We start from the raw sequence: 16270 nt of genomic DNA on the forward strand, positions 1-16270 counted from the left end.
CCGGAAGCAACAAAGGCCTTTGAACATCTTAAAGAGGCAATGTGGCAAGCACCGGTCTTAGCTACACCGGACTTCACAAAAACCTTTATTGTGGAATGTGATGCTTCAGGAAATGGAATTGGTGCTGTTCTAATGCAAGATGAAAGACCCATTGCTTTTGAAAGTCGTCCAATCAAGGGAAAGTTTTTAAGCAAAGCTATTTATGAGAAGGAAATGTTGGCAATACTCCATGCACTTAAGAAATGGCGACCCTACCTAATGGGAAGACACTTCAAGGTAAAAACGGATCATGATAGCCTTAAATACTTTTTAGAACAAAGGTTATCCTCTGAAGAGCAACAAAAGTGGGTCACAAAGATGTTGGGTTATGACTTTGAAATCATTTACAAAAAAGGGAAGCAAAATGTTGTGGCAGATGCACTCTCAAGAAAGGATGAGGATGTGGAAGCATTGTTGTGTGCCATTTCTATTATCCAACCAGATTGGATAAACGAAGCAAGGGAGGAATGGAAGAATGACGAAGAAGTGTGGGCACTTATTCGAAAGTTACAACAAGATTCCAGTACTTCTGATACATTTAGCTGGCAAAATGATTCGTTATGGTACAAAGATCGCTTATACCTCTGTAAGGATTCCCAGCTAAAACAAAAGATTCTTATGGAATTGCACACTTCTCCCTTAGGAGGGCACTCGGGATTTTTAAAAACTTACCACAGGGTTAAGAAGGAATTTTTTTGGGATGGCCTTAAATTAGATATTCAAAAGTTTGTGGCGGAATGTTTGGTTTGCCAGCAAAATAAAGTTGAAACAATTAAGACACCGGGTCTATTACAACCTTTATCCATTCCAAGCCAACGTTGGGAGGAGGTTTCAATGGATTTTATCACAGGTTTACCCAGGTCTGAGGGAAAGAGTGTCATCATGGTGGTAGTTGACAGACTTACCAAGTATGCACACTTTTGTGCATTATCACATCCATTTAAAGCCAGTACAGTTTCTACTGCATTTATGGAAACAGTTCAAAAGCTACATGGAAACCCAAAGATTATTGTAAGTGACAGAGATCCCATTTTCACTGGAAATTTTTGGACAAAATTATTTTCTTGTCTTGGTACTCAGTTAGCTCATAGCTCATCTTATCATCCTCAATCTGATGGGCAAACTGAGATAGTAAACAAATGTTTGGAAGGATATCTTCGTTGCTTTGTATCTGATAAGCAGACACAATGGGTCAAATGGTTGCCTCTGGCTGAATGGTGGTATAACACTTCCTTCCATACAACAACAAAAATGAACGCATTTATGGCACTTTATGGGTATCAACTACCATCCATCACATCATATTTAAGAGAAAATTCTAAGGTTCAGGCAGTGGAACATCACATCGAACATCAATAACAAGTCCTGCAACTCTTAAAGGATAACCTAGTGTTGGCACAAAATAGAATGAAACAACAGGCAGATCAACATCGCAGTGAAAGAAGTTTTGATGTAGGTGATTGGGTATTCCTACGGCTACAACCATATAAGCAAATGTCCCTAAAGCAAGCTAAGAAGGATAATAAATTATCACCAAAGTATTATGGTCCGTACAAGGTGTTGCAAAAGATTGGTACTATGGCATACAAATTGGAGCTTCCTGCAACTTCTCGATTGCACCCAGTTTTCCATGTTTCATGTTTAAAGAAGGTTATAGGTGACAAGCTCCCAATTCAAACAATATTGCCAGAACTTGACGAGGAAGGAAAAATTATATTGGAACCGGAAGCAGTCACAGAAACAAGAACTCGACAGCTACGAAATCGATCAATTTCAGAGTATCTTATCAAGTGGAAGAACTTATCCACTGAAGATTCCACATGGGAGGATGAGAATTTTATGCAGAAGTATCCAGAACTACTCAAGCGTTGAGGACAACACTTTTTTGAAGGAGAGGGGCATGTTGGGTCCCTATAATACTAGTGATTATCCCATTACTATTGTAGTTATACCCCTTATTTATATTGTTGTGCCCCTATTACCCCCATATTGTTATTTCTGTGCCCCATAGAATCCCTCTATTGTTATTTTTGTGGCTTTATATTATTATTGTTAGGTCGGCTAGATTATATTGTGACTCCCTAGACTCCTATATATAGAAAGGAGGTTTTGTCATTTGTATCATCCAAGAATTGTTCACTTATGTAATGTAAAGGAGGTTGCCCCCTTGAAGAGGCTGAATTCTAAGGCGTGGATCTCTCTTTTCTATCTTTTTGTGAGCTGGTTTCCTAACACACTTCCTTGAAAGTTTCCTCTTTTTTGGCTTCTTCCATGACCTTGTCCACTATATGCTGCTGGATGTGAATGAAAATGTTCTCTTTTATAATTTTCAATTGATGATTTACTTGTGCCAGCTTCTATGAAGAAGACATCTTCCCCTTGTTGCTTCTTCCCAAAAGTTTTGTCGTGTTGAGCAAACATCTCACTTAGCTCATCAAACATTAATTTATTTAACTTTCTAGTCACTTGTAGTGTTTCCAAAAAATGCGTGTAAGAAGAAGGCAATCCAACAATTAGAATTGTGGTCATGAAACTGTCATCTACAGGAGAAAATCCTGCTTTTACTATTTCTTGCTTAATACTTTTAAGCCTGGAGATATAGTCAATGAAATCTCCTCCTTCAATTAGTTTATGTTGAAGCAACTTAAGTTGTAGATCAACCTTTTTTGATTCAGGTTATGTATCGAATGGATCTTTAAAGGTATGCAAAGCAGTCCATGCATCTGAGGTGTTTTCAATATGAATATACATCTCATCATTAACTGAGGACTTTATAAGAGCTAGTGCCTTGACATTTTTAACTTCCGATTTTGCAAGTGAAGCTATATCTGTGGGTTTATTAGGCTTAATGTCTCCATCGCATACGTCTTGCCAAAATTCATTATATATGAGAGTGCTTTCAATGAGATGATTCCATGTTTTGTATGATTTTACCCCATCAAGCTTATTAGAATCAGAGAACAGATTAATTAACTTCGACATTGTAGTTTTGAAGCTTTGCACCAAAACGAATCAAGCACAAGAAAAATATGAGTATCACATGACATGAAACAAACCATGTGAAAGCGATCTATCGAGGTTTGGCCTTGACCCTCATATAGTCGTTGGAGGAGAAAATTGACTAAGCTTTGCACTTGGCTCTAGTCAATTTCTCTTAAAATTTTTACAATGAAATATTTAAAAATTTTATTGATTTAAAATCCTTGCTATGTTTGATGAAAAATGTACTTTAACCCCCCCTCAAAGTAAAAACTTACTTTGAGTTACAATGTCACACTAATCTCTCCAAATAAAAAATTACAAATAAAATTTCCTTATTACTCCAAAAATTTACTTGCCCAAACACACCTTATTACTCCAAAAAAAACACATTTTAGTAGTACATCTTATTACTCCACAAATTTACAAACAATAATTCCCAAAATACAAAATCTCAATTATCTCTCTAAAATAAACTACTCCTTATCTCTCAAATAAAAATTTGCAAAATTAAAAAATATACCTTATCTCCAGGTCCATAGATGGAATCACAGCAAAATAGTGTTCATCGCGAATTAGAGCTTCCAACTATCAAGCTATAACCGATGTGAAACCGTACATCTGTACGATGCCTTTGAGGTTGGATGACTGATGGAACCATATTCAGTTCAACCTTACTGATTTTACTAGGTGTGCATATGGGACAAATTATGTTGAAACACTTCAGGTCCAAGTTCATGCCAATTGTCGAATTCAGAGAATATACTTTGCTGGTTGGCTTTATTTAGAAGAGGAGATTCCACCAGAATTTAAACTTTATTTGCCTATAGAGAAGCCGTGAGATGGCATTTCCATTTGCATGAATATAATGTAAATTACAAGAACATAACAATTTGTTCAAAAGGATATTCATTCAAGGCAGCATCACCACAATGAAATAAATTCATCAATCTGTGCCGACAAAGTTTATGAAATAAAGAATAAACCGCACTAATTTAAGGGCCCGGGAGAAGCAGAGATAAGGATCAAAAAAATCACCAATTTTTACATTATTTCAATAGTTTGGATGAAGGCTGGCTATCTCATATTAAATTATAGTAAATTATCCACTACAAAATGAATTAAAGCGGCCACAGACAAGTTTCTGAGTACCTCAAAGAGTCATGACCAAATTTCAATAGACCATGAAATTTGCATGATTTACTCAAATTCGCTTGGAATTTATCCTCTGCGAAATCAACAAACAATTTATCTCGCAATTCAATCGACCGAAACAACCCTAATGCTCATGGAAACCCATGCACTCTCGGGAATGAATTTGTAATTTGTTCAAAGCCTTATGCATCCATCTTGACTTTTAAGATCAGATTAGTGCAAGGGAGGTTGCCAATTCAATAATAGAATAGAGGAAAGTATTTGATAATAATAAAAAAGATATTCAGATTTGAAAATTCTAAAATCAATAATGAAATTTCTTTTCCTTTTAAACAAAAAGCTCGACAATTTCCATACGAATCATTTGTTGATCAATTCAATGGAGTTTTCCAAGAACTTGTAGAGTTTCGATCTCCTCTTCACATCACTTGCACTGTTGTAGCTTTGATACCAAAATAATAGCAGAAGTGTTCTCAGACATACAATTTTATTAACCAAAAAAGAAATTACATAATAATTTTGCAAGAGTTTACACACAAACACTAACTCAATTGCAATCAGGAGAATGAGCTACATATAAGCTTAATTTCCTAACCTATTCTAGTTATGCGCTACTTATTAAATTAACAAGTGTCCATTTATAATAAATGCCATTCTAACCAATCTACTAACTCTACTCCTAAATTGGAGCCTAAGATATGACATTATTCTAGATGTCATATCTTTTACAACAATACTCTATTTCTAAGTGTTTCCAATATTTAATTAAATATTCTAAGTAAATAAATATTCTATCCTAACTTTGTGAACTATGAATTTTGTATTTTGAATCATCTAACAGTTTGCAAAGTGTTTGTTAAAAGGCCTAAATGGATGTAGTTTTTATATTGCATAGTGTTTGTAAAAAATTCAATGGATGTAGTTTTTGTCCATACAAATTGTTAGAGTAAATGTGTAGGAATTTACAGGGTAAGTTCCTCAGAAAGAATACCAAGAGGACACCGCTCACAACCAGATCTCAAATCAATACACCAGTATTTTTGACGTGGTTAAAACCCTCAGAGTGCAAGGAGGGAAACAGTCCACGGCCTGTCCCAACGTGGGTACAGACAATTTATTAATCAAAGAATGAAAAATTTACATAAGCTTCTCTCATGCACGGATTTTCCGAACAATGACCCTCCATGCGCTTTAAATAGAACTCATGGACCAATCGGGTGTCAAGCCACGGATCAAGTGTCGGTAATACCGAGGTGAGAGTGAACCGTCGGATCACTACATATCGTGACCGTCGGATTGTAAGTTACAAAATGTACAACGGTAAAGAAACACACTTTACCTAACTCTAACCTAACTCTATACTAGACCAAGTTGAACTTAACTATATCCTATGTGTCGGAATATCCTAACATCCCCCCTTAAGAACAACTTGGGATAGGATTGAAGGATTTACAAATATGACACAATAGGAGAAGGAAGGAGGCACTAGAGCCTATCCCCCCTTAGTGACAACTTCCTGAACTCCAAGCATATATCGAAGTTTAGTGAACTTCGCCTCTGTGAGAGCCTTTGTGAAGATGTCTGCAACCTGATCATCTGTTGGACAATATTGCACTTCAAGAACATGGTCATGAATGAGCTTTCTGATGAAGTGCATGTGTAGTTCAATGTGTTTGCTGCGCTGATGCTGGACTGGATCTTTGCATAGCTGAATGGCACTTTGATTATCACACCAAAGTGTGGTTGGATGCTGCTGCTCAAAGCCAAACTCTGATAGGATCTGACGAAGCCACAAGGCTTCCTTACTAGCTTCCACGGCACCACAATACTCTGCTTCTGCTGATGAAAGAGAAATGGCAGCCTGTTTCTTACAAGCCCATGTAATAGGTCCTGAACCAAGAGTGAAGACATAACCGGCAGTAGACTTCCGATCATCAAGGTCACCAGCCCAATCAGAATCAGTGAAACCAACTAACAGAGGAGCTGCTTTGGCACTGTAATGAATCCCAAACTGTACTGTACCTCGAACATAACGAAGTATTCTTTTAGCTGCTTTCCAATGACTTTCACGGGGGTTTTGCATAAAACGAGCAACAAGGCCAACAGCAAAGGAAAGATCAGGACGAGTATGGGTTAAATACAAGAGTTTTCCGACAAGTTGACGGTATAAGGTAGCATCAACTTCAGGAGAAGTACAAGAGACTGAAAGTTTGACTCCAGACTGAAAGGGAGAAGTGGCTGGCTTACAGTCTTCCATGTGAAAATGACGAAGAATATCACAAGCATACTTGGACTGGGAAAGGAAAATACCCTCTTGGGATTACAAGACTTGAAGACCGAGAAAATAGTGTAAGTGTCCTAAGTCTGTCATTTCAAATTTCTTTTTAAGGCTGGACTTCACATGGTTTATAAGGTTGGGATCACTACCAGTAAGAATAAGATCATCAACATAAAGAACAAGGATGATGAGAGAGTTGCCCACTTTCTTGGTGTAGACAGTATTGTCAGAATGACACCTAGAAAAGCCAGATTCTAAAAGAAAGCTATCCATTTTGGCATACCAAGCTCGAGGAGCTTGCTTGAGGCCATAAAGGGATTTCTTAAGTCGACAAACGAGGCTGGAGTCTGTTTGTATGAAGCCAATGGGTTGTTCCATATAGATTTCTTCCTGCAAGTCACCATGCAAGAAGGCAGATTTAACATCCATTTGATGGACTTCCCATTTTAAAGAGGCAGCAAGGGAAAGAACAAGGCGGATAGAGTTCATTTTGGCAACTGGAGAGAAGGTTTCAGTGTAGTCAATGCCTTCAACCTGTGAAAAGCCCTTAGCAACTAGACGAGCTTTATGTTTATCAACTTTCCCATCTGGTCCATACTTGGTTCTGTAAACCCATTTGCATCTAACAAGTTTGCGTCCCTTTGGTAGAGGAACAAGATCCCATGTATCATTTGTCATCAATGAATGATATTCTTCATTCATAGCTGTTTCCCAATGTGGATGGCCTGAAGCTTCTGCAAAAGTGTCAGGATCATGATTTACTGGAGCTTGAGCCAGTAAAGAAGAGGCTCTTTCAAACTGAGAACGTGTACGTCGCTGATCTGTAGGATCACCGGCAAGATCACCTGCTGCATCCCGAGTAGCACGGACCCATCTTGGAAGTTGAGGATCCTGAGAAGGTGGGGAAGGATTATCATCCTCGCTTTCATCATCAGAAGAAGAAATGTTTTCAAAGATAGAAGAGATAGGAAGAGGTGGCACATCCGCCGGACTAGGCTCGCAGGCCGATTTATTTTCATCAAATTTTACATCTCTTCTAATGATAACATTTTTGGACTTAAATGGAATAAGTCTATAGCCTTTTACATCTTCAGAATATCCAACAAAAGTACATTTCTCACTCTTAGGTTCTAAGGCTTTATGCTTTTCATCTGGAATATGGGCCCATGCTTCACTTCCAAACACACGAAAGTGACTTACATCTGGTTTAATGGAACTCCAGCTTCTTCTGGAGTGATATTCTCTAGAACCTTAGTAGGAGTGTGATTGATTATATAATTTGCACAATTAATTGCTTCGGCCCAAAAACTAAGACTGAGTCCTTTAGATTGCAGCATACAATTAGCCATTTCCTTTAAGGTGCGATTTTTCCTTTCAGCTACACCATTTTGTTGTGGAGTGTATGGAACAGTATGTTGCATTTGAATTCCATTTTCGGTGCAAAAGTTGATGAATGCATTTTTAACATATTCTCCACCATTATCAGTTCTTAGCTTAAGAATTTGATGTCCAGATTGTTTTTCAACGAATGCTTTGAAGGCCAAAAAGGTGGTAAATACTTCGCTCTTGAGTTTTAAGAAGTATACCCAAGTGCGTCTGGAGAAATCATCAATGAAAGTTAAGAAGTACTTGCAGCCAGAGAATGAAGCAACAGGAAGAGGACCACATAAATCACTGTGCACAAGCTGTAAAGGGGCTGAGGCGTGCCAAGAGGCACGTTTGTCAAAACTGTCCCGATGATGTTTTCCGAGTACACATCCGGAACAAACACCATCTTTGCAAGATACCATAGGAAGACCTGTCACCATGTTTTCTTTACATAGATGCTGAAGGGAGCGATAGTTTAAGTGACCATACCGCTCATGCCAAAGTTTGCTCACTTCATCATTATGAGCAACAAATACTGAGGGAAGATGGGATGACCCAAAGTTGTGAAACTTATACAACCTTTTGGAATCATCAGCAAGACCAGTAGCTAGAATCTGTTTAGGATCTTTTAGATCCTTGATTACAACATCATGAGGTGAAAATTCAACAATTTTACCTTCACCTGAATGAGTTATCTGATAGACAGATAGAAGGTTGCAGGATAAGTTTGGAACACATAATACATCATTGAACTGACCATTGTCTAGATGAACAGTTCCAGTCCCTACAACATTAAGAGATCTATCATCACCAACATATATATTTTTGGTGTTACAATCATTTAAAGAAGAAAACATGGCTTGGTTTTTGGCCATGTGACAAGAGGCTCCAGAATCAATGAGCCACTCATGAGAATGAGAAGAAGAAGAAGATACATTTAATGCATAACCAGACTGAGATGATTGACGATGACATGCAGAAAATGCCGTTCCGGAAGTTGAAGTTGAAGTAGGCTCCAGATGGATGTTATGTTTCTTCATTGCGGCTTCCAAGGCTTCCATCTTCTTAAAGCATTTAGATTCTAAGTGGCCATCTCGATTACAAAAGTTACAATGTCTGTCAGTCTTCTTCCATTTGTTTTTATTGGTCTTGTCATATTGCTGAAATGATCTTTCATCTTGAGGCTGAGTTGGTTTAGGACCATTCCTTTGAGGATAAGACTTCTTAGGATTCTTTGAATTTGGTTGCTGCTTGGCGGCTAACGCTTTCGAGGAAGAGTTTCCAAGATTAAGAAGACCAAGGTGTAAGAGTTTTTCTTGTTCTCTTATTAAGGAATCACAAAAGGAGTCAAAGGAAGGGGGCTTGTAGTCTTTGCCTTGACAAATGAAAGCTTCCCTGGTAGAATGGAAAGTGGAAACAAATACAGAGTAGGCTGGTCCCAACTTAGTAAGGATGGAATAAATAAGGTTACCATCTTCTTTCTTAACTTTAACACCTTCCAAGAGATATCTAAGGGTCTTGAATTTGGACAAGAAATCTTCAATGCAAGAAAAATTATTAGGATCCAAAGTAAGCAACTCATTCTCAAGTTGATGGGCTCTAATTTCATTTTTAATCCCAAAAACTTTAGCAAGTTTTTCTAATGCTTCATGAGGAGTTTCAATTTCTGCAATGTGGAATCTAAGATCAGGAGAAACAGACATTCCTATCAAACCACGTGCTTGATCTTGTCGATTTTCCCATTTTTCGGCCTTGTCTTCATCTTTGGGTTTCTTCTCTTGGTCTGTGGCTATTCTGAAGAGACCTTTACTTCTAAGTAAATCTCCCATGTAGGCTACCCATTGGAAGTAGTTAGTGCTGTCAAGAATGACTTGGCATGGACTTTCCATTTTTTGAAAAACAACTGAAGCTGAAGATGCTGAAAGTAAGTGGTCCAATGGATAGATCTCGAAAAAATAGGCGGTTTTAAAAAAAACGGCTCTGAAAAAGGCTTCCGGATGAAGAAGTTATGGCTTTTTGAAAAAAAAATTGTTGACGTTGCCGGCAAAGTGCGCGAATGTGCGGGAATGAAAAAATCCGCCCCCACAAAATGGAGACTTGAACCCAAGACCTCTACTCTCTTAAAAGGTCTTTGAACCAATTGATCTATACAAAATATTTGAGAGAGAGAGAGAGAGAGAGAGAGAGAGAGAGAGAGAGAGGGGGGGGGGGGGGGGGGGGGGGGGCCTCGCTTTGCGTGCTTGCCTTGGGAAGACTCTTTTCCCCTACAAAACACAAAACACAAAACCCAACACGAATATCCAAAGAAAAACGAACCTTACGGCTCGAAGTTAGCTTTAGCCAAAAAACTAGAAATTTTAAAAAAAAATCTCAAAGTTAGCTTTTAGCCGAAAAACTAAATATTTTTCTCAATGTTTCTGATTTTCCGAGATCACACTAAGGTGCAGGGAAAAGAGCATACGCATGAGAAAAATCCTTTCTTTCTGTTTCTGATTTGCCCAGATCACACAGAGTCGCAGGGCAAAGAGCATACGCAGAAATGAAAGGTATAGATCCGGGAAAAAAAAGGCTAAATAAACCGAAACCGAAATAAGCAGAGAGAAAATGACAGTAAACTGCAAAAAAAACACTGTATACCTCCCGATCTGAAAAATGACGCAGCTAGGGCTACCGGAAACCTTTTCGCGTGAAACGAAAGGGGTTCCTCACTGAAACAGATGCTCTGAACGCAACAGAGCAGTCCTCTCGGCCCGAAAGCAGTCAGAAACAGCAGATCTAGGAAACGACAGCCGCATGCAGTTCTACCGGCTTCAGATTTGGATCACCAACGGACGCGGCCCTCAAATAGCTCTGATACCATGTAGGAATTTACAGGGTAAGTTCCTCAGAAAGAATACCAAGAGGACACCGCTCACAACCAGATCTCAAATCAATACACCAGTATTTTTGACGTGGTTAAAACCCTCAGAGTGCAAGGAGGGAAACAGTCCACGGCCTGTCCCAACGTGGGTACAGACAATTTATTAATCAAAGAATGAAAAATTTACATAAGCTTTTCTCATGCACGGATTTTCCGAACAATGACCCTCCATGCGCTTTAAATAGAACTCATGGACCAATCGGGTGTCAAGCCACGGATCAAGTGTCGGTAATACCGAGGTGAGAGTGAACCGTCGGATCACTACATATCGTGACCGTCGGATTGTAAGTTACAAAATGTACAACGGTAAAGAAACACACTTTACCTAACTCTAACCTAACTCTATACTAGACCAAGTTGAACTTAACTATATCCTATGTGTCGGAATATCCTAACAAAATGTCCTACTTATTGTAGCTTTTATGCACTAGAAAATTTATGAACAAATTATTTAATGGATGTAGCTTCCTATGTCTGCAAGTTTTTGTATGATTGTGAAAATGAATTTAATAAGTTGTTGAAGTGTGAATAGAGAATAAGACAATTGTTACTTTTATTATCTAAAGCTTTCATTTAAAAAAATGGTTGTTGTTGGAAACAATTTGACAATGACTAATTCTGTAGGAATTTGTGCAAATGATGATAATAAATTTTGTATTAGATGCATGTATTCATGGTTGCAATCTTGTGCTTCAATGACTATAGAAAACAAGTACATGTGCCTAATTTATGCAGGTCCATTGTTTCACTTGAAACATTTTGAAGAATAATATGCTTATGAATTGGTAACATTAGTTTCTCTTATTGCAACATTCATTATACAATTCTCACAATTGAAGCATTAGATTAATCATTGGGATTGTGAATTTTAATTGATGAATTTGAAAATTTTGTTGGGTCAATATAATTTTTGATATTAAGGGAAAATTATCCCCGATTTCTTATGTTATATTCTTACATTGAAATAGCTTAAGGAACGTGACTACATGATAGCTAAGCCAGTCATATTATGAGTTAAAAAAATAAAAAATGAGTAATAGTATTGAATGTGACCTTTACTTCTCTATACTATTGATGGTTGGTAAGGTGGGACCTTACACCATTTGAGTGAATGTTTTGTAGTCAAACGTGGTAAAAACAACTTGATTACTGGTTAATGATGTGAATCATTAACAAGTGTGATAGAAACCATCAATAATGACAATGGCTTTCAAGGTACTTCTAGTACAATTTACAAAGTGCGAATATATGTGTTGATGTTGAACAGTCATAGAATCATTTGATCGAAGGTTAATGATTAGAACCTTTCATCGAAGGTGAGAAACCTCATTAAGGCATGTAGGCTTTAAGGGACTTAATTGCTTCTAGATAAATTTTCTAGATAGTGACGTGAAGCCGATAGGAAGTGATCTGTCGTAGGAGGGCCTCCGAAACAAAACTCATGTGAATTGTTTAAGAAAACAATTTTGAGTAATCCGGGACTAACTCACGGATGGTTGACACAACTGAAGGCTATGAATGGAAAAGTAATTTAGCTGAGGTTGGACATCTCTTGAACATATTGAAGACATGCCATTTTGACTTTTCAACATTTGACTCAAAAATAATACCCAAATAAACTAAATAGTTTCAATAAGGTATGGTCAACTGAGAGGTAAATGGATTTCCCAACTCAGACAGAGATGTGAGTGAGTGTCATGTTCAAGAGCAACATACTCCCTTTAATAAAACAAAAAATATTCCTTCTCACTTTTCCCCCACCATTATTGGCAAGTACCTCTTTATTCTTTACAAGCTTGAGGAGGATAACATATGCTTGTCTTGTAATCGCATAATTCAGATAATTTCTTTGAAGTATTTTTAGCAAACACTAGGAAGGAGTGGTTCAATCTCCTCATGCTTAATGATTTCTGCACTGTTTAAGTTTTATTAGTCCAATGAAGGGGTAACTCGATGTCGTTTTCGTCTTTAAAGAGTTTAAAAAGACACAGAAAGAAAAATCATTCATTTCTTTTAATGTAGATATTAATGAGCCCGGAGAGAGTGAATCTCAGCGTTTTTCATTTTTAGGGAGTCAAGAGAAAAACATAAGTAAAGTCCATAGTCTCATTTTTCAAAAATTGAGTACCTCAAGCCCCAAAAAGGGTAAATAATGCAGGAGATAACACTATTGACCATGATTATTCGGTGTATAACTTTATCCTAAATAGTGTAATTTAGTCCTTAAAAGGGGTAAAATTATACTGAATAGATGGTTGTTCATTTTCTTTTACGAGTTCAAAAAATCAATTACTCGACGATATTTTCATGTTTAAGGAGTTTAAAAAGGGAATAAAGAGAACTCCTTGGTTTCATTTTTTCGTAAGTTTTAATGAGTCCAAAAAAGTGATAAAAATTTACTCATATCACTAACTTTTAATTTAATTAATGAGCAGGAAAAAATGGAAAGAACTCAACATTTTCATTTTCATTTTACAAGCATGAAAAGATTGCAAAATAAGGTTAGGATTTTCATGACTTTAAGAAGTCTTGAAAATAATAACTGAAATGGACTCGATGTAGGTTTCATTTTTATACAGGCTTGAAATAGAGAAAAATTATTCTTGAAAGTAGTTTCAGTTTTACACAAACTTGAAACAAAAGAGGAGTATGCTTGAGATAATTTTTCATGCCCCTAGGAAATGAAATAGGCACATGCCCCACAAGCTTCATTTCATTCGCCTAAGTATACTACTAGTTACTAATACGAAGATGAAATGAACGATCATTTACAAGATAAGGTGAAAGACTCGACTTAATTAGGGGAGGATCTGTTTCATTTTTTAACAAGATTGAAACAGGAAAATAATTATGGTCATAGGGACCTGATTCATTTTTTAAACAAGGTTTGCACAATAATAGAACCATCCTGGTAGTGAATTGTTTCATTTTTTAACGCGGTTGACAAAGTAAAACAACCATCCTCGCAGGAAACTATTTCATTTTTTAACGAGGTTGACGGAATAAAGGGGAGTATGCTCATAGAGGTCTATTTCATTTTTTAAGGAGGTTGACACAATAAAAGAACCTTCCTCATAGGAATTTGTTTCATTTTTTTAATGAGGTTGAGAAAATAAAAGAACTATCCTCAATAAGAACTTGATCATGGCTTCCAGGTGGAGAAAACACATGTCAATGGACATAGCTTGATCATGGCTTCCAAGAGGTCTTCATTGGAAGGAAGAATAGTTCTCTGGAAATAACACATGTCAAGAGAATAAAAAATGGTAACAAAATCAAGTTCAAATTCCCCCATGGTGTACATCATGTCAATTACCAGATCTAATTCAAAAGAAGCTGAGAAAATTGTGAGAGGCTTGTTTGCATCGGTAACCAAAAACATGGGACTCATTGCCACATAATTAACCTATGGCGGGTTTGGATACCACTAGAATATAAGGAACATTTAGGGATGTGACATGGCTAGTAGTTGAATCAAGATCAACTAATGGGAGTTGGTCAATAGCCATAATGTTTCCATTGTGAGAAAAAGTCATCACACAAAAGAGTGTCAATACACCAACTTCCATGGCATAGATATAGTCTTTCCCAAGGAGAAAACTAAAATCTAAGGGACCTTGAACTACCATAAGATCAATACATATAATTTTACCTTGCAAAATAATAGGTAACTTAGGAAGTATCCCTAAAGGCTTGCTAATGGTTTTGTTCAAAGACAAAAGCTCATGTGTAACAGGCACAAGTTGAGGGGAACCCAAAGCTTACGAAGCAGATGAGGATAAAATAATGATAGAAGCAGCTTCCTCTACATTTGTGCACCACACATTATTACCATATGATTTCATAATGAATTTTAAAGTGGTAGAAGAAGGAAGATGAGGTCCTGTTAGTATACTCAGATCAAAGGATGTACCCTCATAACATGGAGGGGGATCAATGAAACTAGCGAAACTCCCCCATGTGTAGAAGAATCTGATGTAAGAATAGTAACATGAGTGATATTAAGTTCACTCTCTAAAGGGAGGGTTAGATCTAACGAACATGGAATCGATTTAACCACTTGTTCAACCAATGGTTCATCAACAAGAGTGATATGTGTTTCACTTTCCAATGTAAGAGTGATATTGACTCTACCTCGAATTAGATCAATCACTTTGTCAATTAATGGAAGGTTGGAGAAAATTTATGATAACTAGTTCGAAGTTGTTGTTGTGGAAAAGTAATTTTTTCAAACAATTTTGAGGCTTTGTCCATGAGGGAAATGGTGAGTATGATGGATCCCTTTGCATAACCAACAAGGAAACCTAACTTTACCATTTTTCCTTGGAACCTGACAATGACTGGTTGATGATTCAATAGTAAGTTGATAATAATTTTCTAACAATACTTCCAAAACCTTAGGAATATGAGGACAATGAATAAGGAATTCGCCTCCATTACAAACCTTGCAAGGGTACTTAGGCTTGCGATGCATGTTGGAAGTTTCCTCAACATTACCAATACCTACAACAATGGTTTGCTGGTTCACTTATTTCGTATCTTTCTTCTTCTTCTTCTTCTTCTCTTTCTTCTTCTTCTTAGTCCCACGGTTACTAGCATCAAGTTTTTTACCAAGTGAAGATGAAGAAAAGGAGGAGGACATGTTGGGTGAAGAAGCTAAAGGGTTAACATGAGGTTTGTGATGTTGAGTTGGTGAACTCGGTTGAAGTGAAAAGATTGGTTGAGGTGGAGTAGTTTGGGCATTTGAGATCAAAGAAATTGAAAAGAACCACACTAATAAACCTATCGTGAATTTGGGAAGTGACAACGTAGCCATATAAGGAGGAATGATATTCGAAAAGTTAGGAAAAGGACTAAGATTCATGTTAAAACGGGGTTCTTTATAGTTAAATTCCAACATTGATGCCATTAGATTAATTTTAGATAAATTTATTATTAATATTAATAATTAAAAATGAAAATCCGCACCTAAGGGCTCTAAAAAGGTTAAGAAACAAATAACATGTGCTAGTATATCCAAGGAATCAAACCATGCAAACAAGATTTTCATAGAGAAATCACTAGTTTGTGATTAAATTCAACTTCACATAGATCAAGGTGAAAAGTGGCTAAAGATAGAGCGGGTGGAACTAATTACACTGACAACCTTCTTAGTGTACATGATCTGGTTCAAGTAATCTTCATTTATGCCATATCGAATGAAGAATAACATCCAAAAAGGTCCAAGTGAGTCTAGCCAGTGTATCTTCTAGGTACATCAGAGACTTCCACTTCTTTGTCACCTCAAGTAATATCCATAAGATTATGGTCTCTAAGGTTACCACGTGAAACAATTTAACCTAGGGGGACAGTCGTAGATCAGATGTACATGCAAGGGCAAAGTAACAAAGTTCAATCCCAATGAAAGTTCCTCAAAATGGTTAATCATGAGGTTTACTTACAAGTCACTACAAAGTACCTTTCGACACCATTTTTAATATGTGTAAATAACTCTACCATAACCAATGAAGTGGAATCGATCACTCCACTAT

Source organism: Pinus tabuliformis, chromosome 8 (assembly GCF_031772625.1).
Source record: "Pinus tabuliformis cultivar Carrire ecotype Pingquan chromosome 8, CPIR1, whole genome shotgun sequence".
In the NCBI taxonomy this organism is placed as follows: Eukaryota; Viridiplantae; Streptophyta; class Pinopsida; order Pinales; family Pinaceae; genus Pinus; species Pinus tabuliformis.